This window comes from Gymnoscopelus braueri (assembly GCF_963280865.1).
Source record: "Gymnoscopelus braueri genome assembly, chromosome: 20".
NCBI classification, from domain to species: domain Eukaryota; kingdom Metazoa; phylum Chordata; class Actinopteri; order Myctophiformes; family Myctophidae; genus Gymnoscopelus; species Gymnoscopelus braueri.
The window spans coordinates 35,335,511-35,357,099 of record NC_137622.1 but is presented as its reverse complement, the minus strand read 5'-3'; the positions used below and the strand labels follow the sequence as shown (position 1 = coordinate 35,357,099).

The window sequence follows — 21,589 nt, the reverse complement described above, 5'->3', positions numbered from 1 at the left end:
TGTGTGTGTGTGTGTGTGTGTGTGTGTGTGTGTGTGTGTGTGTGTGTGTGTGTGTGTGTGTGCGCGCGTGTGCGTGTGTGTGTGTCCTCTGTCTCTGCATCAACGATCACAGACATGAACTGAATCACTAGATGATATCTGTGGATCACAGCCAGACTGGTTTCCTGCAGCGTGACAGAAGCTACACACTTCCTCACCGACAGCAGATCAAATCACTGCCATGATTTTTACATTGGAAGATTCACCACCAAGGACATTCTCTGTAACTTTTAACCCATTCAGACCGGGAACGCATCTGTGTAACCACTTTAACCGTTATTTTATACTTTAGCTATACAAAAATAGCAGATCTACAAGCTCGTAGTGCGGCACAGAGTGCCGTAGATCTTGTAGATCTGCTTGTAGATCTGCTATTTTAAAAAAAATGTAGGCCTATCGTGAAATGTTCAGTGATAGTTTTTTCAAGCGAATATTTTTAACTCAAATCTCTGCTTCTGGGGGATTCTACAAATGTCTTCTAAATCCTAACAGTTATTTAGAAACATTTTAAAAACGTATGTTGCTATATATATCAGTGGTTCTCAAACTTTTTCATGTCAAGGACCACCCAAAATAATATGTATTTAGCCACGGACCCCCATCTCAAAATATTTTGTTCCAGGGACCTCCAGAAGCAAAGATTTGAATTAAAAGTGTATAATATATATTCAAAGATTTGCAAACATTTCAAAAATAACAGATCTACAAGCTCATAGTGTGGCACTCAGTGCCGCGCTATGAGCTTGCATATCTGCTATTTTTGAATATCCAAAGAAATCTAAACATGTACCGTTCTTAATGGGTTAAATCAAGTTAGATATAGAAACCGTCAAGGCCAGCAACCTGTCCTATTAAAGTTTGAGCGTATGGTATAATAATGGTCTGTGAAAAGCCACTCAGCTGTAATGTGCCTTAAGGTCCACCTCTGCAGCGAAAGGAGGGCGAAAACTGTCAAAGGAGACGAGAGGTGTTCACTCTAATTGCCCCCCCCGTCCCTCCACTGGTTATTACAGAGGCCTTTTGATTGGATGATGAAGACTAGGGTCACTGGGGTTACTCATTTCCTTGAAGGCTTTTTTTTGTATTGCTATGATTCTGGTGAGACGTATGGACACAGCCTGGTGAAGTTTCTGAAGCATACCAAGAAGGTATAAGAAGAGGCTATTAGCAAACTCTAAGTTAGAGCAATTCCTCGTTAAAACTAAAGTGATTAATCGTATATCCAAGTAGGCCTACTTCTCTCTCTCTTTTTATACATTTGAAAACTTGAAATGGGACATTCTGCATAATGAGTACTTTTACTTTTGGTACTTTAAGTAGGCTACATTTTGATGCCAATACTTTTGTACCTTTACTCAAGTAAATTTTGAATTCCGGTCTTTCACTTGTAACAGAGTAGCCTACTTCTACATTGTAGTATTGATATTTTTACTTAAGTAAAACATTGTAGTTATTTTTCCACCTCTGCAAAAGGATCATTGATCTCGGAATCCCCTCATTGATTGATATCCAGAACTCATACATATCCAGAATCCCCTCATTGATTTCCAGAACTCGTACATGTCCAGTCTGTCGGTATATCAGCTGCATGTGCATCACAGAGGCTGTAGATCAGGTGATGCAGGTCTAATTTGTGTAAAGGAAGGTCATAGCACCATGTGGATGCTGGATCAATCAGACAGATTAATGCAGCCCAGCCTGCTGACATGACGGATACAGACACCCCTATTACATCCAGGTCCTGCAGTCACCAGCTTTATTCAGCTCCATTCAGACACATACAGAAAAAGAAAAAAAGCTGAACTAACTGCAAAAGGAGAAAGAAAATGTCTGCAAACAAGAAAAACTGCTTTGTTGGTTCATTTCGGAATAGGATATAACTTGATACAACATTTATTTGTCCATTGTCATGTTGAAAATCAAATACATTCTATCAGAGATTTGGTGGGAGACAACCAGCAGCGTGGAGTGTCATCCTTTATGCAGAGGCTCTGTGTGACAAGGTTGGACTGTGGAAAATGAAATAAGAACCAGAGCTTCTGCTCTTGGCGAGAAAGAAAAACCCACCATTAGCATTGCAAAATGACTTATTTTCTATCAATTACACACCACATGAAGCCTTCATGGAGACTTTGTTTTTGTCACATTCCTTTGTTTTGGTCATCAAATTATTGGCTCAGGAATGCGACAAAAACAAAGTAATCTCCATGAATTCAAGGCTTCATGGGGTGTGTAATTGATTTTTTTGGGTGAACTACTCCTTTAACAAAAGCTTTATTCCAAAATAACAGTCTGAATTTCATAGAAATATTTCATTTGGAAATACCTATATTCCAGAGGTAAAAATCACACATCGTTAACCCAAGTCTCTATAATTTGCTGAGTATTATATTAGAGCTCTCCTTGCAGTTCAGACAACAGGGGTCAGATGTGGGCCAAAACAAAACCGTCCTGGGTTTTTAATCAATGGGAGGATTAACCTCTCCGTCGCGTTGGTGCAACTGATAGTGAAACCAGGAGGTGCTGAGAATCAGGATTATAGCGTGTAAGACATGCATTAGCTCATTATTATTGGACTCTGATCCAAATACCTGTATGACCCATATTTCACCAACATTAACAGTAATAACTTGGTAATCCCTCAGATCTCTCCAAAGGCATGCCGTTGCAGACTACAGTACTGTAAGTGATCCACTGCTTCATCTAGAGGTCAGCTCTCTGTTTGGGCTTTGAGACATATCGCTCTCTGCTCATTCTATTCCCAAGCTTTCGGCCAGCATGACATCCCTAAATGTGTCCCCCTACTTTGGGACATAAGGTGGAGTTATAGAATTCTATCTTCAGAGTTGTCCCTGACACTGTAGTTGTAGTTATCAATTTTACCTCTTCAACCTATATACCCTCATTTACATACTGTGCGATTAGTGTTATTGTAGCAATGATACCATGTCTTAGTTTACTCCTTTCCTAATACTAGATTTTGAAAGAAAAAGCCATAGTTGTTCCTTGCCAGCATGACTGATAACTCTCAAACAGAAAATGCTACGTTGTTGATGTAAATACATCAGTTTAAAATATGATCTGGAGACATTTTCATCTGAGGGAGAACACCTAGACTAGTGTTGTGACATTTGCAGACACAAACACAATTAACACGTTAAAAAAAAGACATCCTGCAGTATTTAATACAACTGATTGCTAGATCAACAATGTTTGAAGAAACTATATATGTTTTCTCTCTGTAGTGGAGCAGAAGACGTTCTGAGTAATGCCTATGTCTGTTCCTGCTTCACAGATAGAATAATATATTATACTTAGTTACATTAGCCCATTAAGACCTTAGGCCTATTCTACAAATGCCTTCTAAATCAGTGGTTCTTAAACGTTTTTCGTGCCAAGGATCCTCAAATTGATATGTATTTGGCTGCGGACCCCCCATCTGAAAATGTTTTGTGCCAGGGGCCCCCAGAAGAGAAGATTTGTGTTAAAAAATGCGAAATGATTCAAGATTTTCCCCCCCAAAAAATAACAGATGTACAAGCTCACAGCGCGGCACAAAGTGACGCACTGTGAGCTTGTATAGCTGTTTTCTGTTCAGGCCAGTGAGATGTTTTAACTCCGTAATCAGCCAACTGACTGAATTACCTGATTGGATCAATTCCTTGGTAACTTTCTGCTCATCAGCTCATAGAAAAGAGGGCATCCTTGACTTCGTATTTCTGATGGCTACAGGAGACCAAAGACCATAGAGCTTTGCTTTCGTGTTGCTAGGATACAAAACTTTTCGTACAATGGACATGATGAGATTTGGGCAGGCTTGACACTTGAATGCTTTGCATCATTCCACATATTATGCACTTCACAAATACTTTGGATGCATGTGAGTGGGGAACCTAATGAGAAAAAGCAGAGCAGACTGGCACTGGGTCTGCAGACAGCAGCTTGGAAGGAGATTGGATGCCTGCAGGAGGGCTGATATTGAACGCTCTCACACATGCTCGCAGATGAGAAACGACATGTTTTCTCTACTTAACGCCAAAGTTATATTGGGTACAGCAGGTATTATTTTTCCATGTTCCTGTAGGCCTAGTTGATAACAAAATCACTTCAAGAAATGTTGAAAGCCGGTATCCATCATTACACTGGCAACTTGCAGTGCCGGTGGCAATGAACACAAATGATTGATTTATTCTGTTACTCGTGAGCCACACTTTGGGGGGGAAAAGATTGCTGGTCTTGCTACATGTATGTAAGAAATCCCCTAGCCGTAGATACGCAAGCTTCTTAAAGTGCCAACCCATGGATAAAAACAGTGGTTCTCAACCTTTTCAGGCCGCGACCCCCCAAAATAATCATATTTGAACTGGGGACGGCCACACCCCAATAAGCACTTGGAATTGTAGGAGTTTATGCATTTCATTTTCGGTTCCGCAGATAAATATTGTGAAAATAGCAGATCTACAAGCTCACAACGCCTCGCCTTGCGAGGCGTTGTGAGCTTGTAGGTCGGCTATTTTCACAATATTTGCATCTTTCTTATATTATTTGACATTTTGGCCAATGTTTTACCAGTTTTTATAGTAGTGTGTTGATTACTTTTGATGCAATAATGGTCTTTCTCGTTTCTTTTCTTTTTGAGGTATCAAAGAGGTCTTAAAAGTCCCTATAATTGTCACTTCACTGTCATGTGGGGATCCCCCCAAAAAATAAATAAATATGGGGACCCCCTGGGGGTCCCGACCCACAGGTTGAGAACCCCTGTATTAAGAGACAAGAGTGCTACAGCATCAGCGACCATGCGCATCATTAGAAAATGTGGAATTCGAGCTTTGCTGGAAGCAGCATCCTTGCTGTTTGGTGTTGTAGGAAGCAGCATCCTTGCTGTTTGGTGCATATGAAGTTGAAGCTGTGGCTGTGCTGCGACTAGTGCTTAATTTGAGTTATACTCGCTGTGAACCAGGTAGCAGCATCTCCCCCCTGCTGTGACTGAGATGTTAATGGCTATCATCACCCATTTGGGAATATTACTGGATCATTACGTGGTGATAGATCTTCTCTCAGCCAAGTATCTGTGCCAGTAAGTTAAGTCCAGTTAGAGCATGCTTGTAACACAGGGAAGAGTAATGGTTATTGATGTTTAGTCACACTGTAGAAACAGATATTCATTACAGGGTAAAGAGTGATTAATGAGTGGTCTAATCTAGTGCAAACATGTCATCACGACAGAGAAATGCGTGTTAAATTGAAAAAAGCCTGTCAAATCCCTTAAGGGGAGAGGTGGGGTGCTATCAGCGGGGTAACTGATGGTAAATTACACAGAATACTTAATTATACAATACTGTGGGAGGGGAATGCGCATGCTGGCACATACTGCGTGTAATAATCCCCTTGTAATGACATTTCACTAGATATCATCCTCTTTGTTCATGCTCCGGCATTTCTCAAGAGCTTAGTGACCACAATGGTAACAATAGACGCGATAGACAATAGAGCATAGTGTCGGTCCGAAGGCGCCGCTACGAATATTAATAAACTGCATAGTCAATACTCGTCTCTAGGGCGTTAGCAAGGAACCTTCGTCAGTAAACACAATGACAGGGTCTCTCTCACATTAGTGAGAGAGATGTGGTGCTTGTGTACCTATTAGTTGGGTAGGAAAATGGGGTCCCCGAGCACCCCATGGATATATTGAATGACCCTGACATCATAGACAAATTACCCAATTTTTGTAATTTTGGCATGAGGAATTGATTGAGAGGAGTATTGGCATGAGATGACCAAGTTGTATTTATTAAAGCTTTAAAAAATAATAAAATAATTGTGTAATTTATACTCCAACTTTTGCAAAAAATCTGTCTACATATTTACGAAACTATAATGTTCACACAAACGCAAATAAGTCCAAAAAGCTAGGAAAATTGTGTACTAATTTAATCGTGTCATACAACAAGGTACAGAAGTGGTGTGTGTTTTTGGTTTTTTTATTGTTATGCTCTATACCAGCTACACGTGACAGCTTCACAGCCCGGGCGATATAGTGTCATGGATGCTTTGCGTTCTTGGAAAAGAGTTCATTAATAATTTGTACAGGTTCCTCATACAAAACACCTAAAAAGAGAGAACAGGGAATTGTCCGAAATCAAAATTGAATGTCTGCTGCTTGTGGTCACATATTCCCACCAGGACTTTTTATTATTCCCATGGGGGACATTCAGTTTCAGCTTCACGCGGCTGCTCAGGTGTTACGATAAGCGGGGAGCAGTTCAGGGTTAAGGTGTCTTAAGGGACACAATAGACTGGGGCCAGAAGGCAAACCGGTGACCTTCTGATTACCAGATGGCCTCTGTACAGCTCTGAGGCCCGGGCACACGTGCGCATCATACGCGTCAGATGCGGCAGCTTCCCCGTTCACTTCCATTATGGGAGAAGATGGGCGGAGCGTCCCTGAAGCATGTGAAGTCCAACACGTGTGAAGCAGGGCTGATTCCGTCGACTAAAACTATGACGAAAAATGTTTGTCGACTACCTTCTTTCACAGACGAAAACTACATAAAAACTAAGCTACGATGACTAAAACTAAGACTAAATATAGACAATTTTGTCAACAAATCAAAAATAGACTAAACTGTTAGTGAGGGACTAGTGGAGAAGAGATCCAGTAGAACTAAAAGACAAGTCATTTTATGTTTGGTTGTGCTCAGGTGTTGCGCTCTGAAAATAGCCGATCTACAATGTCACAACGTGTCGCAGCACGACGCGTTGTGACCTTGTAGATTTTCTGCATGCAACCAAGTGTAAAATCAGCCACTAGGACGCCATCAAGGCACCGGCAAAATACATTGGAGTCGATTAAATCAACTGTAGATTTATTCGACTATAATCTTATGATATTTAGTCGACTAAAACTAGACTAAAACTAAAACATTACAAATGACTAAAATATGACTTAAACTAAATGGAATTTGATTCAAAAGACTAAAACTGAATCAAAATTTGCTGTCAAAATCAACACTAGTGTGAAGCGTAGTTTTCTTTCAGTGAGCCAACCACTCCAACGCAAGTCAAACAAACTACAAACCGGAAAACCATCACTCCTGTCAGCACTGCCCACAGCCAATATTGTAAAGGGACGGTTCTGAAGGCTCAGCTTCAGGGAGAAAATATTCTGTCCCTGGTGGGTGGAGAAACGTGGAAGATTGGCTGGACAATAGTGCACCAAAGTTGAGGTTTTCTCAGGTTAGGCGCCACTCTTGTTGCTGTCGAGCGTCCCAGCGCTGTGGAAAAGGTATGGAGACGCCTGTCTCTATAGACTTTGCATTGAAACGTACTGCCCAGAATGTGCCAGCGTCTCCTACTCACAGTCTGATATCAGCCTGATATCATCCAAGGAACTTATTTAAGGTGATTTTTCTCTGTTCAGCAATTCCAGCTGACAGATCCGTTGACCTGGGAGGCAAACTGGACCCGGAAGTTCGATGGAATGCATTGAATTAAGTGAATGAGAGCATGGATTCACACAACTTCTTGATTGACTGCGACCTTTGTGAAATGATCGGAAGATAATAGAAGACATAGATATCACACATTGTTTTTTGCTGTCTTGTTTTTCGTTGCACTATATAATTTGATTGAGGTATCTAAAGAGCACATAGTATATTTCTGAATGTGCAGTAGGTATGGGCTGTTATCGCGAGAAAGTCAATCATTGTCAACCTGTCAACCAATTCTGGTGATACTGCCAAGTTAGAAACGATCGCTGGCACTCTTTAGATACCTCAATATATATATATTTTTAAAGTGATCAGATTCTATTTTATTTTATTGATCTAAATCCGATTATCTGACAACGGTCGTCATTGTTTGTTCATAAACTGGTCCACCTGCCTCTCATTGACTTCAATGTATTCTATCGAGCTTCCAGCTCCGGTTTACCTCCCAGTCCCAGTGCGTCAATGGTGCGTGCCTGGAGTAGAATGCTTCTGTTAACATTTAGAAGTCCCTTGCCCTCATCTAGGTATAGAGCACCGAAGTCCTGACGTGACTCGTTCATCCCCAGGTTTGCGGAAGTAATTTCTCTATGGAGAATAACATTGGGTCATCTTAGAATCGTCTCATATAAGAATTGTGGTCCAAAAATAAACACCGCGTGTCGGCGTTATTGTCAGGGAGGAGGTTCTTTATCGTTTATGATAGTCAGTCACTTATATTTGATACAGTCTGTTTCTGGCGAAAATGTAACTAATTCGGCGGAAGTAACATTAGCGTTTTCTCACCGTCAGTTGATGCTTCATATCCATAAGAGTCAACACGCCGGGGTCAGTAGTTTATTTTTGGAACACAGTTCTTATTTGACGCGATATTAAATACGTCTATGGGATTCAGAACGGGGGTGGAAAACTGCGAACCAGGTAGACAAACAAAGGATGTGTAAATGACGTCAGACTTCGGCGCTCTATAGCCACATATCTTAACAAAAATGCCCAAAGGTGAATGCCTGTATTACCTGTGACAATTTACTTATTAAACTGTGACACTGTGACACAACAATAGCATTGAATGTGGCGAAGAAAGGACAGAAATGACACATAAAATGAAACATCTTGCTTAAAACTACAGCAGAGGTATTACAGCTTCAAATAAATGGATGTGTTGTTCCTTTGGGATTTTGTATGATTAAATCAGGACACGTCTCTGTCTTGGAAAAAGCCTTGAGTGACATTAAAAAGAGAAGGAATGATGAAAATATATAGATGGTGCGGTTCGGTTAATGTTGAAGAAAATGCAAAGGTGAAATATGCTTCACACATCTCAGGCCAAAGTTAACAAACAAGAGAGTTATAGTAGATAGAGCCTGTTAGAGTAGACCTGTCCTTGTGCACCTGCAGCGTTACAAACTCCCAAAGGGAATATAACATGAGGATTAACATATCTGATTAACAGGACCATCAGTTGAACAGTGTTCTGGTTATCATTTTATTTTCATTCAAGTGAATTTAACACCTTTAAGAAGTTAGAAGTGGAAGCTGCAGTAGATTGATTTAACAAGGCGTGGTCAATTTGTCAGTGTGCACACTTTCACACAATGTCCAGAGAAATAAGGAATACAGAGGTGAACAACTATTTGCATACTTGGCCCATAGGGGGCCATATCTTCCAGAGCAAGAGTTTTCGATTTGGGCCATGGATCCCCATTTAAAATGTTAAGGGACTCTGATATGAAATTATGTTTTGGTTTACATAACATACATTTCTAAATAATTGTACATGAGCAATTCATTCAGTTCAGTCTCGCTCTCTCTCTCTCTCTCTCTCTCTCTCTCTTTATAGGACCACAATGAAACAAGTTCTCAGGACATTTTTTAGTTTTATCCTTTAAGCACAAATGTCTGACTGTACCTTGTGCTGTTTACATTTCTGTCTAATAAAGTATTCAATCAATCAATCAATCAATCAATCTCTTTTGTATTTTAGATTTCTGTATTACTATTTTATGGTTTCAAATGCCTGCTGTGTGTGTCTTTGAATGCCTTTAGGTAAAGCACCTTGTATTGCCTTGAAGATATAAATGTGATAGTTATACAAATAAACCTGCCTTGCCTAGAAATAACAACAAACAGCACATGTCAACCTCCGGCTCGCCGTAGATTCCTCCGCCATTGACAGCTCTTGTTACAACAACCGGGATTAATTTGCTCATGTAGGTTTGCTTATCCGGTCTGGGTCTACAGCGGATACGGAAATGGAACTTGCATGTATGTGTGCGCATAGATATGTCTATGTGTGTGCGTGCCGGCTGTGTGTAAACAACCGAATACAGTAGGCGGGCTCTACATCGGATCACACTGATTAAATCCAAATAGGCAAACACGCAGTGTTGCCATGTCCGCTTATTATAAGCTACTTTGGGCTTCTTTTTCTGTGAAGTTGCTTGTAAATATTGGTAGTTGCGGGTTGCGTTTTTTTTGGCTTGTTTCCTAATACTGTTTAAACCAGTGGTTCTTAAACATGTTCATGTCAAGGACCCCCAGATATATTATGTATTTGTCCGCAGACCCCCGCCTGAACATATTTTATGCCAGGGAGCCCCGTACCGTAACAGTCAGATTAATGTTTCAAAAATCTTCCAAATATTCCACATTTTATTTCAAGATTTAGCAGATTTCTACAAGCTCACTTGTAGCCTGTAGATCAAATAGCCAATGTATAAATATATAGGTTTAAAGTGCTCATGTCATGTGTTATAGACGCTTCTTTTAGGCTGGTTTTCATAGACCATGGTAGCTGTAGAATACAACTCTCGTAGACGTATTTATGATTCTGACGTTTTCAATCTACGAGAGTTGTAGGGTTCACCTCCCATGGACACAGGGACTTTCAGCACTTTACCCCGTAGACACTCCAAACATAAACAAATTGAAAATAAACATCTTTACCCCCATGCCCCAAATGTTAACTCTCGCTACGGGGTAGTAGTTTAATGTAATAATCCATATCTTTCAATAAAGAAGTGTTTTAATGCCATCTGTGGCCAATTCTGTCGGAAATTCCCAATGGGCGGTACTGACGCGCCCATCTGGTAAAACCCGGAATTACACCCAATGTAAACAGGAAGTAAACGAGCGTGAAAAAATGGCGTTCGATCACAGACGGCATTAAAACACTTATTTATTGAAAGATATGGACTATTACATTAAACTACTACCCCCGTAGCGAGAGTTAACATTTGGAGCGTGGGGGTAAGCACCTTTATTTTCAATTTGTACACGGTTGGAGTGTCTACGTGGTATAGTGCAGAAAGTCCCTGTGTCCATGGGGGGTGAACCCTACAACTCTCGTAGATTGAAAACGTCAGAATCATACGAGAGTTGTATTCTACAGCTAGGTTGCTTGCGTCTCTCACAATACATGGCAACACTGGTCGCTACATCCTAGTAACCTAACAGTTACCACCAAACTAAACGAGCACGTTTATTTACACACGGAGATAAGAGAGTAAACAACGTTACCGACACACATTTAAGTAAGTGGAAGTAATGTCGCAGACTAGTAAACGTTAGTTACTGTTGTGCTTTAACACTGCTTTCTTCTTATTTCGTGCCATTCTTACAACACACTGACTCCCATGTGCTGCTATAGTTAACGTTAAACTCCACATAATAATGTTATTTATCGACATGGTAAAGTATCAGGACAACGACAGGTTGATGTTAACTGACCATCACCATGGCAGGACTTTAGGAGCGCTTGTTTTGTTTTTGTTTTACATGGGGCTGTACTGTATAGGTAGCCACACATGCTAACTGTTAAGATACTACTACTACTACTCCATAATAATAATATATTGTATAATAATAATTATAATAATAATAGCTACTATTTAGCTCTACTATTGGACAAAAACATGTCACATTTAAAGTCTTGTGTACAACGACAGCCAGGAAATAAACAACTTTTACTTCTGTGCTGTCTTCCTGATGGATGGTTTGGTCACTTTGGTTTTCAACCTTTTTCATGTCAAGGACCCCCAAAATGATATGTATTTGGCTGCGGACCCCCCCCCCATCTCAAAACTATTTTGTGCCAGGGATTTTTTCAAAAATAGCAGATATACAAGCTCATAGCGCGGCACCGAGCTATCTTTGAAAAATATTATGACTATTACTATTGCTAGCCAATAAGCCAAACTAGTATACACTATGGTTTAAGAGGTTAAAATGATTGCGACACTATGTTAACTAATTTTGCTGGGGACCCCCTGGTACCCCTTCGGTCGGACCACTGGTTGAGAGCCACTGACTCCCCATGACCCCACTGACTCCCTATGACATTTGGAACCTCTCCCGCCGAGATGAGGTCCCACAGCGTCGGGTGCCGGCAGGTGAAGACACCGGCAAAAACCGGCCATTATGAATGATTCTTTCCTTTTTCCGCACATCGTATCTAAAAAGTATATTTTTTTTGCGGTTCTGGGCGGATTGGGTTCGTTTTTTTCGCGGTTCTGGGCGGATTGGGTCCGTTTGTTTGTGCGCGCTCGCAACGGCTCGCACGCGCGTGTGTGTGTTGGCAACGGCCGACGGGGAACGGCTCCGCCTGTTAGATCTTTATATGCGCGGGTGTTTGTGGGTGTTCTGTTCCTCCACGACGGGATGTGCGTGTACACACTACACCATTGGTTCTCAAAGTGGGGTCCGGGGACCCCCAGGGGTCCTTGAGGGAGTTCCAGGGGGTCCCCAGCTAAATGATAGATTAGGCACCAAATGGACCCTTATGGGTCTGTAACTCTGACAGTGTACAAATGGAACCAAATGGACTCTAACGGGTCCATTTGGTTCCATTTGTACACTCTCACAGTTAAATTAACATACATTTTACCATATAAACTGGGGTCCAAGGGATAGAAATGCCATTAAATGGGGGTCCGTAGCCCTAATACATGTCAAACTGGGGGACCTTGAAATTAAAATGGTTGAGATTCACTGCTACAGCCGTAAACAAATCTTCTCTTATGGGGGTCCCTCGCATATCTTTTCAAATGGGGGTCCGCGGGCTAACAAGTGTCAATTTGGGGGTCCTTGCCATGAAAAAGTTTGAGAACCACTGCACTACACAGTACAAACTCACTTTCGATCCCTGATAAACTGTCTGTTCTCACTGCATAACCCAAACTGCACACTTTGGGTGCTCATATCCCCCTACGGGTATGGTCTAGTATTTTATAGTTTGGCTATTCAAAAATAGCAGATCTACAAGCTCATGAGCTTGTAGATCTGCTATTCTTTTTAATCGTGAAAACTGGTGCAAATCTTAGAATATATATATATTTTAAAGCGAACATTGTAACTCAAATCTTTGCTTCTGGGGGTCCCTGGAACAAAACATTTTGAGATGGGGCCATGGGGGGTCTGCGGCCAAATACATATCATTTTGGAGGTCCTTGACATCAAAAAGTTTGAGAACCACTGGTTTATATGGAAGAGAGTAGCTGCAGAAGCAACTCTAAATTATTTTTAATTTCTTGAATCTAGAGTTGCAAAAACGAGCGCTTCCGAACTCCAGCACTAGGTGGATTTTTATGAAACAAATACTTTGCAAATAGAAAGAGGATAATTCAAGCTTTCCGTACAGATGCAATGTTGGTGGTGAGTTTAACATCGTTTAATACAATCAGATCTAGATTCCAGATATTAAAAATAGAATTTAGAGTTGCTTGCGGCTAGAAAGAGAGTAGGTATCCTACTACACACTGGAACTTTATATACTAGCCCACTGCTCCTTATTCCCTCCCACACGTCTAAGTTCTACCACTCGCTGCCTAGGAACGTTACTAGTACCAGTTACAATTTACAGATGCTCTTTTATTGCGGTTTTGGAGGAGTTTTTGATGTCTGTTGGTACTGGTAGGGCATTCCACATTTTGGTGGCATAGCAGTAGAACAAATCTGACCCCATGTTTGTGCCGAATCTGGGTTGAGTGAGATCAGTGGGTAAAGTGGGGACAGCTCCTCGTTTCATAATGGGTTCCGGGTCAGCCTTGTGTTCCCCTTCAGCCCTGTTCTCCTCAGAGTGGGGTTGAGAGGGAATCTAGACTCAGTGGTTCTCAAACTATTTCATATCAAGGACCCCCAAATTAACACTTATTAGCCCACGGGACCCCCATTTGAAAAGATATGCCAGGGACCCCCATAAGAGAAGATTTTTTTCGGCTCTAGCAGTGATTCTCAACCATTTTAAGGTTTGACATGCATTAGAGGCTACGGACCCCCATTTTATGGCATTTCTATCTCTGGGACCCCAATTTATATTGTAAAGTCAATGTTAATTTTACTCTGAGAGTGTACAAATGGAACTGTTGGGGTCCATTTGGTTCCATTTGTACACTCTCAGAGTTACAGACCCATAAGGGCCCATTTGGTTCCGAACTATCCATCATTTAGCTGGGGACCCCCTGGAACTCCCTCAAGGACCCCTGGGGAACCAATGATCTATTCTAGACACTCTCTTCTTCATCATAGTGATATGTGTGGCTATGATGCTTGCTTGGCTTTGAATTATTTTGATCCATTGGATTCTTGAATTTCTTATTTTATCTGTTAGGTAATTCTGGAGAAAATGGACATCTAGCTGTATGCATGCTGGATGAAGTCATCATATACAAGGTAAATAATGTTTAACCTCCTTTTTATTTTGGTGTATTTCGTTATTTTACACAGCATTATTAAATCCTTCTTTATTGTTACACCATAGATGTGTGCAGTACTGGCTACGTAGGCCTACTTGTTCATAGTCTAAAGGGCGGCAGTCGCTCAGGGTTAGAGTGGCCGGTAGAGCGGCCGGACGGGAACCGCAAGGTTCCCGGTTCGATCCCGGGTTCCCCCAGAGTTAGTGTCGAAGTGTCCTTGTGCAAGTCCTTGTCCTTGTCCTTGTGTATTAGTATTAATTTTTTTCTCTATTTTTTTTGGACAGAAACAATACAAAAAACAATGTATCGAGTGCTCGGATCCAATAAAACATATCTTTTGTTGTTTTTTTACTTGATACATAGTTTTTTGTATTGTCCCTGTCAAAAAAAAACCTATATATATATATATATATATATATATATATATATATATATATATATATATATATATATTCGAATATACATATTTTCCCCATATTCGAGGAATATTTGATATTCGAATATTAATTCACCAGCCCTAGTCGGCGCTAGCTTGTCACCATTGGTATGTGAATGTGGGAAAAGTGAGGACGCTGGCATCAACTGTTCGCCGCTTCACCTCCCAATGTCCCCCCCCCCCCCCCTCTGTATGAATGCATGAATAATAAATGGATAAAGCGCTTTGAGCACTTGGAAAAGCACTATAAAATGCAATTCATTTTTATTATTATTGTCGTTGTTTCACTGTCAATAACAATATGAAGTATCTTATTTGTAGTTGTATACACTTTATTTTTTGAAGATATTTAGAGCCAGGGACCTTCCGGAACAGATCAGATCTGTCATTATATTTAGTGCAGAATTCTACAACTGTCTATAGGCCTGCTGTAGGTAGTAAGATAACACTGGAAAGTGAAACCTATGATTTCAATCATTCACACCATACATTTCATCCGGATAACGTCTAGCCGGTAAAATAATAGTTAAATTAAACTATTCGTCCTTTTGCCGGGGTCCCCCCACGGAACACCCGGCCTCGAGGACCCCTGGGGGTCGCTGGACCCCCACTTTGAGAACCACTGCTATAAACAAGATGTCTGTAACGAGAGTTATGGTGGTCCTTGAACTTCTAAAGTTTGAGAACGACCGTTATTGTAATTGTATAGCAGACGCAAAGTCCACATACCAGCTCTGACAGTGTGATTAAAAACCGTTGATCAAAATAACAAATCTTTAATTAAGTAATGCAGATGTTTAATAATAATGTAACTCTTGAGAGCGTAAAATGAAACCAAATGGACCCGTGAGGGTCCATTTGGTTTCATTTTACGCTCTCAAGAGTTATAGATCTATGAGGGTCCATTTGGTTACCAACTCTCCATCATTTGGCTGGGGACCACCTGGAACCCCCTCAAGGACCACTGGTGGTCCCCGGACCGCTGGTTGAGAACCACTGTCCTAGGCTATGCCACGTTTCCATTACCGTGTGCCAGGCTGAGCGGTGTCGTGCAGGGCTGTGGTGGGTTGCTACTGTGGTGTTGCTATAGTAACTCAACACCGCATGCCAGCTCTTACGCGATGTTATGCTGCTAGCCGACTAAAGACACATTTATACTTCATCGAAAGAATGACAACATTACAACTGTGAAAATACTGTATGTCATTATGGGTCAACATTAATGAATGCTGACACTTTTCTTCAGTTGAAAATGTTTTTTTTGTCAAGCCACATGCTCATAACTTAGCACTTAGCAGTGTCATTGGGACTAGTTTGATCTGCTTTGAGAGTGACAGCTGACAGTCCAATCACGGGCAAGTCAAATTGGAACCCTGCCTCCACAAAACCCCATTTTATTTTTAGATTTGTTTTTGGCTTTTCTGCCTTTAATGATAGTTATTAAGTGAAGATGTACAGGAAATGGGGAGAGAGAGAGACGGGGAGAGACACGCAGAAAAGGTCGTCGGGAACGGGACTCGAACCCGCGATGCGCTGTCGGGGCTACTTAAGAGCCTAGGTGCCCGGACCGCCAGGCCAGGCCAGGTCCGGTCCGGGCCCACACAACCCTATTCTAACCACCAGGTTACAGGGTTTGAGAAGGGCTGAAATCTTTCGTGGTTGGAATCTGCCCAGGTGGGCAGATTCCGGGTTCAGATTATTATGGAGAATAATTCGAACCCGTGTTATTCGTGGTACGGTGCAGCACAGCCTTGTAGTGGAGTAAGGCTATTTGTCTCAGTTCCAGAAATGTGTGGATGTATGTTGAGCATTAATATTATTATTTCTTCTACCATAATATCAGCCTATATTACTTCTTGTTGCAGGCATTGCACCTTAATCAGTTAAATTACTTTTAACACGGTGGCATAATTGTGTATTTTCAACCAATATTATTGGTTGATTGGTGATACCAAGGGATCCTTGATAATGGTCACCACCACAAAACAAAGTTGCATTTCACTTTTAAAACACAGACAGTGTATTTTTAGGTGTCCATGTCTACACTGGTATCACCCTGCTGTCAGTAAATTGTGACATTCTGTAACAAAAACATATCTGGAGTCTGGACACACAAGTCCTCCCACAGGCAGTGATGCAATAAAATGTTTGCGGAAAAGTTGTCCCCCCCTCTCCCATGTGTCTGCTTGATGGTTGGTTGGCATTGTTGGCCAAAATTGAGAGAAGGTAATATATTACCAGTGTCTTGTGAGTGATATGGAAAGAATTGGAGGATTTTGTAATGTATTCTCAGAGGCAACCCTTGTCTAAATGTCAACACATTTTTGGTGACTGTGACTGAGGACACAAGTGGAAAGCATGTCCCTTAATGAAAATGTGTGTGATCATCATTACCCAAGCAGCCTCTTTTAAAGGGACTACACCATGAATTTTAACTTTTTCTTCTTTTTTGTGTGTTTTTGGTCTCCCCTACCTCTCTTCTATCCTCAAAAATACCCCAGTTTGAACACTCAGGCTTTCAAAGCAAATCTGGGGTTTTCTGTAAATTGGTCTAAAAACAGGCCTAACTGATTTGGTCCCCCTGCCTACGTCACATCAGGGAACAATTCCTCCCGTTTTTCAGTTCCAACAAAAATATAAAAAATTATAATTATAATTATAATAAAAGTTTTTTTTTTCTTTTTTTTTTGTTTTACTTTTTCCACACAGAACCATGAGATAACATGCATACAAACTGGCTCAATAGCGCCCCGTGCCAAACAGGACAATGTGGTATTGCAGGTGAATGTGCTTTATAAGCCAGAGAGAAGTTAGTTGGAATGAGTATATCTGAGGCTTCATTTAGGCTCAAACCTTTTGAAAAACGTTTGAGGGACATAAACAATATGATATTAAATATTATTATTATTTTTTAAATTCATGGTGTAGTCCCTTTAAGACATCCATCTGCTACCAGGCACATTATGAGGCGCAGCATCCATGTCCTCAGTATATAGAGTGAAGGAACAACTAGGTCACCACGGTTTGAATAACATTTTGAGGGCTTAATACCAAGGAAGGGACATGTATTTTACCTTGCAGATCAAACGTGGTGGCATCTGGGGCATTCTATTACCTGAATTAAACTTTAATAGTAGACGTGGACACTAGTCTACTCGGGAACGATGCAAGTCGGGAACGATCCAAGTTGGAAATGCATCGCCCCACCACACCCTGTTGTCAGAGTACCCGTTATCTGTCTGCCTGTGTCCCTTTTATGCCCATATATGGAGTTCTGTGTCAGGCCTGCCCAAATATGGAGTCCAGGTCACTCAGTATATAGTCACTATAGGCTATTCCAAAATAGCAGATATACAAGCTCATAGCGCGGCACCGAGTGCCGCGCTATGAGCTTGTAGATCTGCTATTTTTGAAAAATCGTGAAAATGTGTGCAAACCTTATGAATATATATATATTTTAAAGTGAACATTTGTGACTCAAATCTTTACTTCTGGGGGGTCCCTGTAACACAATATTTTGAGATGGGGGGTCTGCGGCCAAATACATATCATATTGGGGGTCCTTGGCACGAAAAGGTTTGAGAACCACTGCTGTAGAGGAACTGAGTTTCTGTTGATATACAGTATCTTGGGGAATAGGCACGGTGGCGCAGTCGGTAGCGCTGTCGCCTCACAGCTAGAAGGTCCTGGGTTCGATTCCCGCCGGGGACGCTGTGGGCGCTGGGGGCGTGTCTTCTCCTCCGCGTCATCAGCGCCCATACCCTAGGTGGGGTCGGCGAAAGGGCCTACTCTGTGTGGAGTTTGCATGTTCTCCCCGTGTCTCCTAGGGTAGTTAATACCCTCACAAAAACATGTAGTAATCCTGGTCGCTATACCGCCTCCCCCATGACAGCCGGGGCGCCTGATGGAGGGGAAGGGAACTGGTTGGAATAACGTGTTCCTTCCACGCGCTACGTCCAACCAGGGAAACTCTCCCCTGTCAGGTGACAAGAAGGTCAGTTGGCTCTCATGCCTGAAGGAAGCATGAGCTCGGCCCTGGCCTCCCTACTGTGGGGGACTGGTGTAGTGCTGGTGTAGCGCCCAGGATCACTTAGGAAATTGGCACCGGGTGAAAAAATCGGGTTATAAAAATTTAAAGAGATATACAGTATCTTGGGGAAGATCTGTTTCAACAATGTGACCTGTTCTTATCTTCTATCACATGACATGAAGACTCTCAGTCTGGAATCCATAAAGGCTGGTGAATGTATAGGACCTACAGTAGATGTACAGTATATGGGGTGTCTGTAAGCGTCATGTCAGCAGGTCGGGCTTCATTAATCCGTCTGATTGATCCAGCATCCAGGTGGTTCTGACCTTGCTTTACACAAATAAGACCTGCATCCATAACCATGTTATCTGATCTACGGCCTCTGTTGAGGCATAGCACCTGATATATATTGACAGCGCTGAACATGGCTGTAGGCTATGTGGACATTTTAATGCTCCAGTGACTGATGTGATCTTCATGCATCATGTAGCGTATCGCGTTTCCCCAATATTTCATGCAGCTTTAGCCCAATTTGTGGCCACAGTATTAAAACTTTATGGACTGTTGCGTTCTCATTACCGAGATAAGGGGTAGGATTACGTTTTTGCATTTTGAATGGGATTAGATAAATAACCTTTCTAATAATAGTCATTGGTTAAACCTGGCAACAACTGTATGGGGCAACTCTCATACCGTGTTTCTCCCTCTTTTCTGCTAACCCATTCAATCTGGGAACGCATAGCTAGCTGTGTCATTTTAGATTTCTTTATCTAATAACCATTATTTTATACTTTGGGCTATTCAAAAATAGCAGATCTACAAGCGAGTGCGGCACTACAAACTTGTAGATCTGCTATTTATTTGTTTTTAAATTGTGAAATGTTTAGCAAATCTTTGAATATATATGTGTTTTAAGCAAACATTTTTAACTCAAATCTTTGCTTCTGGGGATTCTACAAATTTCTTCAAATTTCTAACTGTTTAGAAAAATATATAAACCTCATCTTGCTATAATATCAGTGGTTCTCAAACTTTTTAATTTCAAGGACCACCCAATGTTTTGTTCCAGGGACCCTCAGAAGCAAATATTTGAGTTAAAAAATATATATATTCAAAGATTTGCACAAATTTTCACGATTATTTTTCAAAAATAGCAGATCTACAAGCTCATAGCGCGGCACTCGGTGCCGTGCTATGAGCTTGTATATCTGCTATTTTTGAATAGCCAAAGAAATCTAAAGTGACACAGATCATGCATTCACGGATTGAATGGGTTAACCTCTCCTGTGTCATCCACTTCATTCAGCTGACACTGATATGAGATTCAAGCCAGTCAATCTTCTACTGTTTCTTTTCTAAATGAGTTGCACTGATTTGTGGTCTATGTTAGGGCTGTGCTGGTTAGAAAATGTCCAAACCAGTTTGACTTTCACATTCAAACTGCATATCGAACCGGTAATACTGACTTTGACCACTGTCCCACTTTTCTTCTAATACATTCAATGATTCAATGATTTTCATGGATCTAGGACAAAAGCAGTCTGCTTTTTTGACAGAGACAAGTTCGTACCTTGAATGTACAACAGGCTACAGACAATGGATCAGACAAACCATTAAAACAGCAAAGAAGTGCTCGCAACTCACTTTAAAATGCTCCAATCTTATCCACAGCAGCAACACAGAACGACATTTTGACCTTGCAATCTTTTTTCAAGACAATGCAAGAAGAGGAAATGACGTCTACTGCTAGCCTATTGCTTTTTTGCACCATTGGCAGCAAGAATGTGGCAAGCCAAAACACTTTTTAATAATTGACAAAATAATAATTAGTGTGGTTGCCCTGTTAGGGCAACCAGACTATAGTACTCTTCCCCCTTTCTTATTCTTCTTCCGGATAAACAATACTTTGGCACGCTACTCCTCCCACAGTTTTTTTTCCACAATTTAGTGCCATATGTCAAAATGACCGCCTCACCGGGAATCGTGTGCTATCATTTTGCTAAGAGATTGGTTGCATAGTTTTATTGATATTGATTTATTAGTGCATTAAATGTCCCCATCCACTTTAATGGAAAAGTGAAAAAACTCAAATTCAAGTTTTTTTTTCTCAGAAACCGTAAGAGCTAGAGTTACCAGATTTGGAGAGAAGGTCTATAATTTAGTCAGAAATTATTACAAAAATAATTACACCATTCATGGTGGCGCTATAACAGCCCCCTTTACGTTTTTGCCTATAACTCTTGAACCGTAGGTCGTAAAATAAAAAAATTCCTTGGGTCACTACGCATCTCCACATATAGGCCACGCCCATTTGCGTCAGGATAGATTTTCCACTTTTTGCACCTTTTCCTACAAATTTTGTCCAAATCTCACACAAACACGTGATCTATGGACTCATGCGATAAACCTATCCAAACGGCATTTTGATAGTCCTTACCGTTCGTCCGTAATTGGCTTCCAAAGTTAGTGGGAGGAGCCCGTTTTACCAAAAATGCCAAAAATCACGAACGAAACGTCCAATCGATCCCAAATTTGAATCACATGTCGAGGGTGGTTTACTCAACGAATCCCCAAAAGCATTTCCACTTTGACCCATAGGTCAACTGTGCAAAACGTAACCGTTTGATGCAAAAACATGATTTTTGGGGGCATCACTCCTCTCAAATTGAAAAGCAGGTGATATCAGGAGTGACATGACGATGTCATTGGCCCGCTACATTTGTGGGAGGGGCTTATTTATTTTAGTGGGAGGGGCCTATTTCTTCAAATCAAAACGCCTTGTATCACGAACACAGGATCCAATCAGCACCAAATTCGAATGGCACGTCACGCGGCCTCCGATGGTATTCCTCCAAGCATATTCCTCAAGTCCGGGCGGTCGCAACCTGCGACCGGCGTCGGCGCA

At 41.3% G+C, this 21,589-nt stretch overlaps 1 protein-coding gene across 1 annotated transcript in view; it reads left to right on the top strand.

Moving 5' to 3' along the window:
* The first annotated feature begins 10,945 nt into the window (after window positions 1-10,945).
* The window catches only part of enox2 (ecto-NOX disulfide-thiol exchanger 2), a 257,495-nt gene continuing 246,851 nt past the window's right edge, over window positions 10,946-21,589 (top strand). Inside the window, exons 1-2 of the mRNA XM_080416778.1 lie at window positions 10,946-11,059; window positions 14,134-14,195. The gene's annotated coding sequence lies outside the window, so the exon portion shown is untranslated. The remainder of the gene's footprint in view (window positions 11,060-14,133; window positions 14,196-21,589) is intronic.